The sequence below is a fragment of the Prinia subflava genome, chromosome 1 (assembly GCF_021018805.1).
Source record: "Prinia subflava isolate CZ2003 ecotype Zambia chromosome 1, Cam_Psub_1.2, whole genome shotgun sequence".
NCBI lineage: Eukaryota > Metazoa > Chordata > Aves > Passeriformes > Cisticolidae > Prinia > Prinia subflava.
The window spans coordinates 70,669,416-70,684,767 of NC_086247.1; positions in this window are offsets into that span (position 1 = coordinate 70,669,416).

Sequence of the window (15,352 nt, forward strand, 5' to 3'; positions counted from 1 at the left end):
TTAATGGGGTTGTTTTTGAAATGTCAGCTTCTTCTGCCATGTTAAGGGATAAAAGTCTTCATACTTAAAATAAACACTTCAGGTGCTTCTGGTTTCAAAGAAAAAAGTGTAAAATGGAAACTTAAATATATGAGTTTGTATATGAAAGTCATACCTTTGTTTTATAATACTCTCTTATGAGATTTGAATGTTGTGCTTAATGTTTTACAACACATTGTCCTTGTAATACCATATTCTCATTAAATTTGTATATATTTACCTGTGTTTTTTGAATTCCATTTGTTTAACACAAAAACATATTCTTGTTTTAGCATAACCCTTTTGTTTCATTATTCCATATTTCATTACGTTTGGTCATCAAAAAATTAAAAAATAATTTTTATTAGAGTATCTGAAACATCATCATGCTTGCTTTCCTTTCCCTTCACTTGATCTTCTAAACAATCAGTATCATCCCTATTTGAAGTAGATTATTAAGAAGGATGGATAAGACTGGATGTTTACCTTAAAAACTGACTCCAGTTGCTTTCCTGTGGTGATAACTTTTGTTATCTCTTTATGGTTGCTTGTTCAAACAACAGAAACAAATTGTTCAAATTCTTTTATTAGTACTTCCACTGCCATAGGCATGGGCAACAAATGTTTTGTACCTCCATGGTAAATTTTTTATAGCAGCAATCTGCAGGTTTTGTACACAAATATGAAACTTTAACAGTGTAAAATTGTTTGGAGAATTGAAGACAACAGCATCCAAGAAGAATAAGATTACTGCACTTCTGACCTCTCCTACTGTGTGCTGGCATTGCAATGGCAAGAAATATTCTGGTATTTGAGGAGTGTGAAGTTTCATCCTGTGTCCATACAAGGTGGAAACAAAGCATAGCCAAAGCAGTAGCTGCTCACTAGGTAAGATATCTTGATGCCATAGACCCTACAGCTCTTTCCTGTCCAGTTACATACTGGAGCTGCATCTCCTTCTTTATTTGTAACTCCAAAAGCAGCTGAAAAGCACCTGAGTGCACCAATTCTCTGAAGCAAGTGCAGGAGGAGTTGAGAGAGGTCCTTGAAGGGTCAAACAGGCTGCCACCCCTGGATCATGCAAGCTGAAGAATGGGTTTGACTCAGTTGTCATCCTGAACCACAGATACTTACTAATTTGTATGCCATTCATATAATAACCATGCTGATGTTTCAGGTACTAATTTTGTACATTTAGTGAATAAAACTATCATGAGGTGCTCTTGAAATAGCTGTACTATTTGTGGAGATGCTGGATATCTCAGTGTGAAGAAGTCATCAAGAGAGTCACAGGTTTTTTATGTTCTCTTTTTTTCCTTCCCCTAGGTTAAACAAAAGTATTCAGTTTGAAATAATACACCTGGTCTGGTAATCGGTAATGCCATTAAATGCCTTATGTCTTGACACGGTGTACAGCAAATTGGCATAACATTTTTGTCCCATATTTGGGTGTATTTCATTCCCATCTGCTTATATTCTTTGATGTTCCCAGTAATAACTGCCAGTCACTTGGGTCTCTTAGCTATCATCTGCACAAATAAAACCTGACACTGTTTTCATAAAATAATGTCAATACTATATCAAATTCTCCAACATATTCCTTGCACAGCTGCACCAAGTGACAGAAGCAAAACTGCCTTCAAACATAATTTATAAAATCATAAGAGGAGCTCCTTTTAAAAGCAAAGCTTAGCTAACTTGTAAACAAGATGACAAATCACAAGCAGGTTGGTTTAGGCTTTTTTTTGCCAGAACATAAAAGGTCATAAGAAACCTTTTTTTTTTTCTCATCTGCCTCCTTCTTAACAGAGGCAGCAATATAAAAAGTAAGAATTGTGAAAAGACTTATCAAAAACTAAAATAAGTTTTTGTGCTTCCCACAATTTAGAAACAAAAATATTGGAGCCAAGGGAGAGAGATCGAAGTGCTTTACAAGCATTACAGGCTTTATTCTCCTTTCCATCTGATACCTGCTTCTTCTGGTTGAGTACAGACACAACTTAGGCATATTTACAGTTGCATTTGTGATCTTCTAACGTTTAACATATGCTCCCTACAGCTAGAAAACTGGCATATCAGTGTAGACTTCGTTCAAGACTTCTTTGCTCAGCATATGATCCTGTTTTAGTAACAAAATAAAACCCCAAAACACAAACAAGACTACAAAAAAAACCAAAACCAAAACCAAAAAAAACACCACCCAAACCCCCCCCCAAAAAAAACCAAAACACCACCACCAAAAAAAAAAACAAAACAAAAAAAAACCAAAAACAAACCCAAACCCTGACCCCAGTAAATAATTTGCTTTACTCACCTTTATTTTAGATAAAATACTGTCATTTAGTTGTTTCTGGAAGATATTTTAGAACCAGCCTGACTTTTGTCAGTAATGTGTCTTTTCTAAGACAAATTATCTTTTATATTAAAAAAAGATAAGAAATTTCTACACTTAACCCTTCTGAAGCAAACATCATTACAGAAGTCTTTATCAAAACCAGCAATTATTTAAAGATCAATTACTCATTCCAAATTACTAGACTGAAAGTTAAGTATTTTGAAACCTAAGACATATTTTGATGGATGCAAACTGAAGTAATTCTAAGCCATGAACAAGTGACCTCATTAGCTCACTGGAAAACACTAAATGCTTGGAAAATTTTGAAACTGATGCACTTTCAGCAAAGATGGTGCAGTAAAGATAAGCAACATATGATCATAAGGATAATGGTCATTTGTTTCCTCTAAAACTTAAATTGTCCACTATCAATAGGTATATTTGAAAGGAATCTGAGAAAACAAACTTTTCAAACACTTACTATTACCAAATATCAAAATCCACACTATAATACCAAGTACTCACATAGAGACCAGCATCACTATCTGTGTTAGAAGCAAAGGTAAGGGAGAAGTGAATACATCTTTCTGTACCACTTCACTTGTAATATGAAGAAGCACCATGATACTTTGAGTAAACCACTGGAAATGTCAATGCTTTTGAACGTTAACTGGGCATGTTTATCTTAGAAAATATATTTAGATGTACAGATATATAAATTACTTAAAAGATGTGGACTAGGACTCTTACAAAGTCTGCTGAGCAGCTACTCAAAGCAGTTTTGACTGTGGACCTCATAGTACAGCTATACTTAAATATTATTTATAATTTTTAACAGAAAATTAAACTTTTTCTTTACAAGGAAACATTTTCTGAAAGACTAAGCAAGGATGTAGGATGACTAGAAGAATGTAGAATAGATCCTGCCTGTGGGCTCCTCACTGGTTTACCTAGGTACTGAGGAGACTGTCTTGCCCTCTCCCAAGGAAGATATGGAGAACGTAACATCCAGGAACAGGATGTTATATTCCTGGAATCTGCTAGAACATCCATGTTGTGAAGCAGTTCTGATCTGCCTCTTTCACTTTGATTTCACCGGTAATAATGAGACCCTGATGTTTGTTTGTAGTTTCCATACTTCTCTGAAAAATAAATAATTAATAGGAATAATAATAAGCAACTTTCTTACTACTACTCTAGAGAAAGAAAATTTGAATTTAGGTAAAAAAAATAATATGACAGCAGCCCATGTGAGAGCAACGCACATCTCACTTTTGATTTATAAGACATGATTACTTATGGTGCAGTGTGCCATATTTTTGAAGTCAGTGGTTAAGTAGTATTTACAGTGACTAATATAGGAACATAGAAAGAATACTGTTTGTAGAAGTGTCTTGCAATGTTAAGATTTGCCAACAATTCAGAACTGTGAACACACGGAAAATTAGTGAGCAGCCATGATGAACTATTTCTGTACAGACTGACAATTACACAGAGGTTGCAGCAGATGTTCCTTAACTCTTAAAAAAAACTTTATGAGGTAGCATAACTGCCTTTGGTTTCTTGTTGTTTTCTTTCTCCAATACTGGTCAGAACACTGTTCATAAACTCCATATTTCAACTATAAACATGGCATGTTCACAGTATGAATTGGTGGAATTACAATGATCAATTACCTTGGAGTAATCTACATCCCAAAGCCCAGAAGATAACATTAATCTTGATGGGTTGGTTCAGTTAGGGACTGTGACTCCAAAACTTATTACCTTCCCTCCCTTCAAGGGATGAAGTAATTTTACATCAATTTAGAACTGATGGTATAATTTTTCTATATAGCCAGTGAGACTTGGCAGTCATTCTATGCTTCTTTTTTCTATCCTCTTGAGGAATAGATATAAGACAGTCTTTTTATTAACTTCTAATATACCAAGGAAGCTGGAGAGCAAACCTATGAATTGAGAAGGCAAAAAAAAATGCTTCTATAAAAGTTTAAAATGCTGCAGCTGGGGCTTTAAAATCTTTCTCTCTCAGGTGTGACTCATTTAGATCTTCAAAACTAAAGAAGTGTATGGTTACATTTTCCTGATTTTTATGACACCTAATTGCAACACACTGATTCTGTGGCGTGGTGTATGAACAATATCAGACTATTTCTTCATTCTTCATTTCTTCATTTCCACAGTTCCTCAACAGCTTCACCATCCTGTGGTCCATGAGAAGATATCTCACTAAAGATTGGTGGAATAGAATCTTTCTAAATTCTAGGACCTTTATGGATAGGGCAGACAGGCTCCTGTGAAGAATGGCCCGAGCTAGTAATAGCACATTCTGTATATGGGCAGAGGATGAGGACTTGATGACTCTCATTTCCAGCAGCCTCTGGCTAGTATGATGCTACTGCTTGGATGGTAGAAGTGTCTTCACTGTTTACTAATTAGGATTTTGATACCAGTAGAATTTTCTAAGTGATATTGTTGTGCCTACCTTCCTCAAGAAAGTTACAGTAGTTCTCATGCATTAATGATGCAAGGAAAATAAGGAGAGCCTGAAAAATGTATATTTGGTGAACTACTGTCATTATATATTAGATGGTTCATGAGAGCTGGGCAAAGTTTAGACCTCAGAAAAAAGCATGTGAGTCCTACAGATTCACAGGTTAGGCAGTAACTGGTGTGCATTTAATTAATACCTAGCTGCTGGAACTGGCCATGCTTAGATGCATTAAAGACCATGGCACTAAAACTATCTTTTAAAACTCTCAACATCTTTTAGCACAATCATTCTGTCAATATCTTTCAGTTGCAGTTATTCCCATCACAATGTTTCTCTGCACTATGTGAACTCCGTGGCTACTCTTGAAAGCATTTGTTTGTTTGTTTGTTTTTGAGTAAATGCCAATTTAACATATTTTGTCATTATTTCCATCATTGTTAAGTTCTAGCATAAAAGTCACATGCAGAGCTACTGTTATTGTTTTCAAGCTTTCTTTCTCCCCATATCTTGTCAAATGTGGCCTGATTTTGCAAAACAGCTCAATGTCATACACAGCCTCTGAGGGCTGAAAACTCCTTCTAGACATCCAGTTCCATCTTACAGAACATGGTTTAGCCAGAAGCAAATTGACCTAGAAGCAAATTACTATAAGTTATAGCATACCCATTGAAGATGCTCATTGATAAGTTTATTGAAAACGTCATCTAAGATTAAATACAGAATGAAACTCTAAAGATAACTTGGATAGTCTCCCAGAAAAAAAAAGGGGGGAAAAAGTGAGAGAGAGAAAAAGAATAGGGATTCAAGACATCTTGATTAAACATTGAGAATGCCCACTATACATTTATAAAACAAATTCTTTATGCCTCGTGTAAAATAATTAAGGCATCCAGGATGAGTTGTAGCACAGTAGTACATCTCATACACATGTTTAGCTCTACCCTGACTTATCACCCTTCTAAAGATAAAGTAGACTTTTTAGAATGTTTCATTTCATCTTATACTTGTATGCTATCATTCCTGCATGTTTTTTCTCTTCTTCATTGCAGCTAACTTCTTACAGCCTGAGCAACAAATGCTAACTACCTGAGGCAGAGTTTTTCAGTCTCGTCTGTTACCAAATTCTGTGTCTGCTCTCATATAAACTTACCTATTGTGTGCACCCCTGATAATTTCTCAGTTTCAATGATTTATGTAAATAATTCAGACATTAAAATTAACCATCATTCATGTATTATTTTGTACATATTCCTGCATAAATACATATTCCTAGGCCTAAAGTACATCAGTTACTTTATTATTATAACTGACAGCATAACAGAGACCCATCACTCATTTTGAGCTCATTGATTTAGCATGCCACAATTTAAAGTAATTATTTTTGCCCTTTCTATTCTATCCTGGTATTATCTATTCATTGAAAACACCTTGTACATTTATCAGTATTGGAAATGTGGACTTTTTCCATGTATTTATATTTACTGTGTATACTCCAGAAAAAGACCTTCTCTGCTTTTTCTTTTCCCTTTCTTATTCTACTGTGGTTTGACTCTGCTTCTTTTCCTGTCACAGTTCTAGGACTTAATGGAGTCTGCATCCCTTAAAATCAGACTAGATAAAAGCCCTGAGTAACCAGGTGTGATACATCCCGATCCTGTTTTGAGCAGGTGTTTAAATGAGATGACTTCAAGAGATCCCTTCCAACCTGAGTTATCCTATGATGCTATGATCTGAGTCGCTCTAATCCTTCATGCAAAGCAAGCTATCCTTTTCCAATTATAGCATTAAAGAGCACATGAACTAAATGACAGTAGCAGCAGGGACTGGAGGAGGCCTCCTCTGTGGCATCTGCCTGGTGTGCTCTCTGCACCTTGTGGAAGTGCAGTGTGATGTACAGCTACACTGGGGTACAGGATGTCATGATCTCTCTTTGATATAACTCCTGTCTCATTCAGGGCCTTACACAAAGGAGCTTTCTGCACTCTTTTTGTCTACCTATTATGCTGCATGTGACTCTATCCACAGTTCAAGGCTTCCTCTGGAGACAAAAAATATTGTCTAAGCTTAAGCTTTCCTATGATGCTCACAAGTACACCATGTGCTAGAGACTGTGATATAGCCTAAGAATAAGTCCTCTATTTGCATTTCTGTAGCATTCAACTACACACAGCATGGTAAAGGCAGACTTGGGGCAATCCTCAAGAACAAAAGTGCAGCATTCAACACCACATTGTGTTTTAACTCCCTCATAAGAGAGCCCTTTAGAATAAATTTATTTCCTATCAAAGAAGAGAATACAGATGTACATTTTTGAAAGATTAGAGACACCAGTTGTGTCTCCCTCCATCCTGTGAGGCTCTGCTCTGTGCCACCTACACAGAGGAAGAGAGGTGTTCTCAAGCTCTTCATAATACAGGCCTCTTGTATTCCTCAGTGTTTTCCAGGAGGCTGGCATGTCCTTTTCTCCTCATGACCTTCTTGTGCTACAGGAGAGCCATATCATCCGGGCAGCATGCTCTTTAGTCTCTTGGACCCACTTCTTCATACACCACACAGACAAGGTGGGTCCTCTCCTTTATTCCCCTCATATGTGAGCAGAAAAGCAGATGGGAAAAGGGAACCTTAAAGAAGGAACCAATCCATCCAATCCCTTGTTGTTACAGTTAAGGATTTTATGTGTATCCTAGTGACTGCAGCTACTTTATCACATAACACAATGTCCAAAAGTACTTTTCTTAACTGCCGCAGCTCAATTTCATTAGTTACCAGTACTCAGAAATCTCTGGGTAAATTTCTTTCCTACAAAGCTGAAAATACATAGCAGCATATATTTTACAATTCCAAGGCTCTAACTTTAAAAATATTGGCCTACGGGTCTTTGACGTGAACATTTTTAAGACCTGCTGGAAACTCTGAAGGGAACAGCACTTTCACAAGTAAAAAGGATGAAAACAAAAGGTTGTATTTTTATAACACTTTTAAACCAACTTAAGAGTTGACTGTGCTGGAAGAACTATGCACCACAGTATATCTCTTGCCTTTGGCAATAGAACTGGAACTTCTACATCAAAGAGCAGAACCTCAAAAGATTTGGTTATGCTTAGATAATGATCATTTTAGCGATTCAACAGTTGCTCTACTTCAAGGATGACCATACATCTGGACTCCTTTGTTCTATTCTTTTCCTTTTTCAGAAGGTCAGTTGAAAGAACCATTTCTTCCACTTTAGAAATTTCCACTGTTTGGGCTGGGGGGGTTGGGGTTGTTGTTGTTTGTCTTTTACTAGGTTTTTTTTTCCTTTTTTTTTTTTTTTTTTTTTTTTTTTTTTTAGAGTGAAAGATCAAGCTCATTAGGAACGTATTGATTTTCAGGTAAACCTTTATGAGATATACTTCCCAGAGCAGTTCGGTTAGAATTTGCTTCAAGTAAGTAGAACATCCACAAGTCAGAAAGCAAATAAATCCTGAGTTAAAATTTTCTTGTGAAAATCAAAGCAAGCATTACAAACCAGCACTCATTACCTTTTTCTGCTTGGTAAGACAATACTGTTTTGATGAAATCATCTTGGAAGTAGGCAGCTGTTCAAATGTCTATTCATACCTACTCCACATAGTCATTTTTTCAGCTAAGGTTAGTCTAAATGCAGTTAAAAGTTTTAGCCTACTGTCAAATGTTATTTTCCTGTTAAATATTAGTTTCATAAAACAACATCAAACATATTCCAGAGCTATTGCTTTTATTGTGTTATTAATACAGTTCAGCTTTGCAGGTCCTAAGTAGGGACATTTAATGTCCAGTCTGTACACATGCCAACTCAGAAAGCAAAAAAACCAGTATGTCCTTTTCACAGAGTAGCACAAAGCAATGTTTTTCCTTCTTTGATTAGCATAATATTATGTTGACATATTCTAGTCAAAGAAAAACTTCTATATATCTTGCACATGTTTAACAAACTTTGTAAAGTACATGTATTGCACATGAAATATATAGGATGTATGGCTTCAGACATGGTTGTGTATCCTGCTTGGTAAAGTGATTCAGGCAATAGATTGGAAGATATTTTTAACATTTTTGTTTAAAATGCTATGTGTTGGTTTTCTTTTCATAAATACTGTAAAGGTTTCTGTGTGAAGAGGTGAGAAGATGCACCAGTGTGCATCCCTGGAATCTCCTTTCAGGAAGACCATGAGTATTGTCAGAAAGTTAGGAATCTGGGAAAGGTCTCTGGGTAAATCATGTGGAATGTAGACTCCTGTCCTCCCTCTAGTCAAAAAACTAAAAGCTGGAAAATGTTTCCACACAGTCTCATGCTTTTCCACTCTTCTGGTTGTGTGGCTTAAAAAAAAAAAAAAATCTAAGGATGTGGAGTGGGAGTGTGGCTGCAAATCTTAATTGGATTTGATCCTGTCCTCAAACAGAAATGGTGACCTCAGTCTGAAATCAAATGAAAAATGAGTTTTTCCTGCTTAACTGGCATAATTTTTTTGAAAAGTGCTTCCTGGGGATATTTCCTTAGAAACTCAATCAGATGTACTTAATCACCAAATCACATGTACTTAATAAAGCTGAGTGAATTGGGTTTCTGCAGCCTGGAAAAGAATAGGCTTAGGGGTGACCTACTTGTGGCCTTCTGGTACCTGAAGGGAGCCTACAAGAAAGACAAAGAGGGACTTTTTACAAGAGCTTCTAGTGACAGGACAAAGGGGAATGGATCCAAACTAAAGAAGTGCCCATTCAGATTTAGATTAGATCTAATTTAGATTAGATCTATATAATCTACTTTAGATTAGCTATTAAAAGGAAGTTCTTTGTTGTGAGGGGGTGAGAGACTTGAGGAAGGTGTCCCTGCCCATGGCAGGGGTGTAGGAACTAGATGATCTTTAAAGTCCCTTCCAATCCAAACCATTCTATGATATGTGAAAGAATTATTTGTTAATAAATCTTGTTTCATTATTTATAAATATATTAAAGAAAAAAAATTCAACCTCCAGGTTTTTGCTTTCTTTCAAAGAAAGACTGAAATGCAGAATTATAAGAACTATGAAGTGATGAAGTCTTCCTAGGATTGCTATTGAACTTGTGTCCAGCTACTGAAAATAACAAGGAAAAAATCTTTCATTTTCACATAACAGCAAATAGTCTAAGGGTTAGGAAACATTTACAGAACCCAAAAACCTTGCAAGTAAGGACATAAACCTGTAATGCACTGAACAAAAAGTTCAATAATATTGAAGATCCTTTTCCCTGGGTTATCAGATTTAATGAGCCAATAAATGCTAATAAATTAGGTCTAGCTGGGCCTGAAAAGCCTAAGAAATTTCTGTAATGAAACAAGAGGCATCCCTATGTGGTGGTGTGGAATTAAGTTCATAATAAGTTTATTGGGTTTGTGCAGGTTGATTGTACAATGGTATGTTCCTTGTACCCCATTTTCCCCTGTTGGTATTATCCTGGCATTCCCTAAGTCATATAACTCTTCAGTTATTTGTCAATCTTTCCTCATGGTCTGTGTAAACCCCTCCCTGTTGTCCCTGATTGGTTTCTGTAATGTCACCCCATGTTCGTACCACCTCTTTGGTTGAAGCCCATTGGTTGTAACCTCCTTACCACACCCCACAACACTGCTGCATAAAATGGCAGGTCAGAAGAGCCTCAGGGGCAGGCTGAGCATCAGGCAGGTGGTGAGGAGGTCCCGTGGGACCCCCAAATAAATCTGTTGTTTTACTGGACTGGCTCCTCCCTTCTTCTTCTCCGTTGTTGTCAGCATTCTCCACCGCCTCACACAGCCTCTCAGGACAAGAGCTCACAGGGATCAGCAGGCCTGTGTGACCTGCCTGGCTGTGCCCTTCAGCCTGCTGTGGTGTCTGAGCCAGCGGGGCAGGCAGAGAGACTGAGTTCTCTCAAAGGCACCGCGACATCCCTAGACTTACACTATAGTTGTCGTTGATGTACCTAGCTCAAAATTTCAGCTCTATTCCATGTATAAGACAACCCCATAAAAAACTGAGCTAAGGAGAAAATAGCAGTTAAAATCTGATAAATGCAGATGATTTAGGGCAACTGCATTGGATTTGTAGGGCCAAGCTTTGGTAGCAGGGGGGCTACAGGGGTGGCTTCTGTAAGAAGCTACCAGAAGCTTCCTCCATATCCAGCAGGGCCAATCCCTGGCAGCTCTAAAGACAGAAGTGCTGCAGGTCAAGTCTGGTCAGGTCAATTAAAAACGATGGTAACACCTCTGTATTAACGTATTTAGGAAGAAGAAGATAAAAAAATATTGTCACACAATTGAAATTGCAGCCAGAGAAGAGCAGAGTGAGAACTCATGAGATAAACAACTCTGCAGAAATCAAGGTCAGTGCAGAAGGAGGTACAGGAGGTGCTCCAGGTGCCAGAGCTGAGATTCCCCTCCAGCTGGAGATGAAGACTGTGGTGAAGCAGCTGTGCCCCTGCAGCCCATGGAGTTCCACAGGGATGCAGAAATCCACCTCCAGCCTGTGGAAGAGCCCCGTGCCAGAGCAGGTGGATACCTGAGAGGAGGCTGTGATCCTGTGGGAGGTCTGTAGAGAGAGAAGCCCAGCTTCTGTGCTGGAGCAGGCTGTCCTTGAAGATCTGCACCCCAGGGAAGAGTGACCCCCACTACAGCAGTTTTGGGAGGACTGTTGCTCCTGGGATGGACTCACATTGCAGCAGTTCACACAGAGCTGTTGCTTGTGAGGTGGACTCCTGTTGGAGAAGTTCATGGAGAACTGTCTCCCATGGGAGGGACCCCACGGTGCAGCAGGGGAATTACCCCTCTCCCTGAGCAGTGGGAGTAACAACCTGTGATGAACTGACCACAAACCCCCATGCCCTGTCTCCCTGTGCCACTGGAGCAGGAGGTTAGGCTGAGAAGGAAGGAGTGAAGGGAAGGTGTTTTTAAGGTTTTGCTTTATGTCACATGATTCTGATCTGATTTTGTAAGTAATAAATGTAATTACTTACAAAATTGATTAATACTTATTTACAAAATGAATTAATATTTCCAATTCAAGCCTGTTTTGCCTGAGATGGTATTTGGTGAGTGAACTTTCCCAGTTCTTAACTCATGAACCCTTTGTTAACCTGTCTCTCACTTGTCCAGCTGCAGAGGGGAGGGATAGAGAGGTTTTGATGAGTGTCTGTAATCCAAACAGGGTCAATACACTACAGTAACAACAAACAAGATCATAAGAAGAAACTAAGTGACTTTTTTCTGCCTTGGTTGTCTGAGGGCTGTCAATGCGGTGAGACTTCTCATCGTGATTCAAATGACGAGTTGTATTCCGTGGAGCAATGCCTTCTAATCTTATGATTTTAAATTTCTAGCTTAACTTCTCATCAACCTTCTCAAGATGTTCTTGTCCCCTGCCCATATGCAATAGGTAAGAATTAAAAGCCATGTGTCTGGTCAAGCCCACAGAATGCTTCACACTCCTACGTTTATACTCTGTTTTCTCCAGTGCAGGTCCCGGGGCCCGTATCAGTATGCGCAGCACAGGAGGGTTGGGAGGAGTGACAGAAAAGATCCTTCTCTCTTTCACACTTCCTCCTTTCAGCCCAAAGCACTAAAGCGGTGCAGGTTACTGCAGGCTGCCTCCACAGGGACTGCTGCATCCTTCCCCCACTCCAGGAGCTGCAGCAGTTCTGACACACCATCTTGCCAAACAGTTACTTAAACTAGTTGTCAAGGTAAATCAAGAGCAAGCAGATGGATCACAGAAGGAATAGAAGTTACTTAAATTCCTTATAACACTTACTTCTGTTCAGTAGTCATTGATATTCTACTCCTTACATAACAAAATTAAAGTTGGTCCTTATTTAGGTATACAGCTATATTTTATTTCAAGACATGACAGAGTAATTTAAATCCATTTCCTAAAATTATTTTCCTATATCCCAGGTGGAGTTAATTCAAGAATTTCTCCTGTTTGGTTTTTAGCATGTACAATGTACATTTCTTTAGCTTGTGGAGAAGGGACCTGAAAAATACCTTATATCCACTGGCACCCCTTGCTTGATATAATTGAGCATTGTTTGACACGCATGATATATTCAATTTTTGCTCACTTTTTGGAATATATCAACAAAAAATATTAATGTGCATAACAAATGTTAGATACTGCTATCATCCAATTTCTTACAGATATGAAAAGCAGAATTAGAAAGAAGCCCAAAACAACAACACAATCCCACCTAACTTTAAAACATACATTAACATTTTTTCCTTCTAATCTGAGGGTTTAAAGTCTCTCAAGACTACCACACTAGGGGTTAAATATTTCTTCTATTAAATCTGATACAAGGGGCAAACAAACAAAGACCTCTTCAGAATCCGCTGGTATCTGTAACTGAAATTTAAATACATGTGTATAAACAAAAATTATCCTGAGACAGTGAGCAGTAATACTTATACATGCTAAGAAGCAAAACCTTCCTCTCATGTGCCCCTTTTTTTACTGAAAGATAGCTTGTAGTAATCAGCCCTTGAAAATAACAAATGCCAATCATTTGCTTTCAGCCTAAATTATTTTTAATTTGTTGACCCTATGGGGTCAACAACAGCAGAAAATAACGTAGTGAAAGAACATCCTATCTCTTATCCCTGAAGAAAACCCTAAGGGAAAAAAGAAAACAACATCAAAAATGTAGGCACCAAATGCAATGAGAATGACAGTTTTCCCTTATAAATGAATGTTTCTGGGACCTCTGAATACAAGTATGCTGAAAAAATAGTTATTAAGGAAAATCTGTTAAACAACTCTTTTTACTTATGTATTTAAGAAAGCTATTGCTATTTCTTTGTTAACACGGGGAAATGCCAATGACAGTTTCAGATGGCTGTTGCTCCTTGACTTGTATTCTATTGCATGAAGCCAAAGAAGCTCAGGGGAAAAAAAAGAAAGGGGAAAAAAAAGGTCAGTCAAGAAAGAAGTAATTTCAGTACCTCTAAAGTAATTTTCCATTGTGAAAATTTAAACTTGTCCCAACTAACTGTCACTTCTTTGAAAGGGAGTTGGTGTTGGTAGACATGAATAAAAGGTCAACAGAAACCCCAAATCCAGAAGAATCAAAGAGATTGAAGCCTGGACTGAAGCAGGCCACGTAAAGATGAAAAAACATAGGCTATCATAGTTGGACTCCTGTTTCTTCTTTAATCCAAAGTAAGAAATAACTTTACTGATTGTGCCACTGGAGACTGCTTCTTTAACTTCTCTGATTCAAATGCAAAGTACCACTCTCATTTGCTTAAAAGAGGAAAAACAGCTTCATGCAACCATTTTATTGCAAAAATCTAATAATCAGTAGGTCTAAATATATGAGGAATTATGAAAATTGTGTGTCCCAGTAGGCCTGAAAGAACAATCTGGAGGATTAAATAAGGCACAAAGCAGGAGAGCTTCTAAAGCCAGCCATAAGTACTAGTTGGAGACTTAAATGGAATTTTTGTGAACTGAGTAGCCCAAATTATCTCTTGCCATATCATACAACAATAGATCAATTTTCAAGACTGACTTTGGCTCTTGTGTGCTTTTTTCAGACTCATGCATCTGTGAATATTTAGAAGATTATTTAAGTAGAAGTTTGAGAGTTTGAGTTTCTATTTCAAATATTTTCTTGATTAGTAAGTTTTAATATACAAGTAGTGGAAATGTTGAATTTCGCATGACATCATTTCTGTGACTTCAAGATAGACAGGACTTATTTGAAGTTGAAAAGACTGTTATTTCATTTGGGAAAAGATAAATACCCAAGAAAGTGCTGATCTATCAAAACAATTCTGAGATACAAATTACATCCTGAGCTAATCATTCTCATTCACTGCCAAAAGCATCTTCCTTCCTTGCTTGCTTACAGTAGTAGAAATAGCAGCTGCTGTTGAAATCTCCCCTGGAGATTGTGTAGGATCTCCATGAGGAAAAGCTTTGCACCGGAGGCCAATTTCAATAAATAACAACAGCAACTTTATTGTATGAGCTAATTTTTTTACAATGATGCAGAAAGATGGCACTTCTTTTCATACGTGTCAGCCAATGGAAATCTTTCTAAAAATACTGTAACTACCCACCTATGGAGACACATCCTTGTGTCATGTGCTTCTGCATTAATGGGAAGCTCCATGTCCCCTGCTCTCTCAGCTTAGTACATGAGATGCTCACTGCAAGACATGAGGTATTGACTGTAAGACATTATCCCTACAGCAACATTGCTGAGGCCAAATATCCTTCTAGATGACTTTCAGAGACTTTTGGTTCCCAGTAAAATAAATGAGGAACTTTTTAAATTCTGATCCATTTATGTGATTTTTTATAAATACACATTGCCTTTCCCGAAGCCACAAAAACTGTGAAAATAGATTGCTGTGCAATGCACATAATCCTTGGATTTCAGCAGCTGAAGAAAAGATTTTTATTGCTATAAGATTTTGAAACCAATCTTCACTCACTGAATTACATGGGAAATACATTTTAGAGGCATTAATAGCACAAA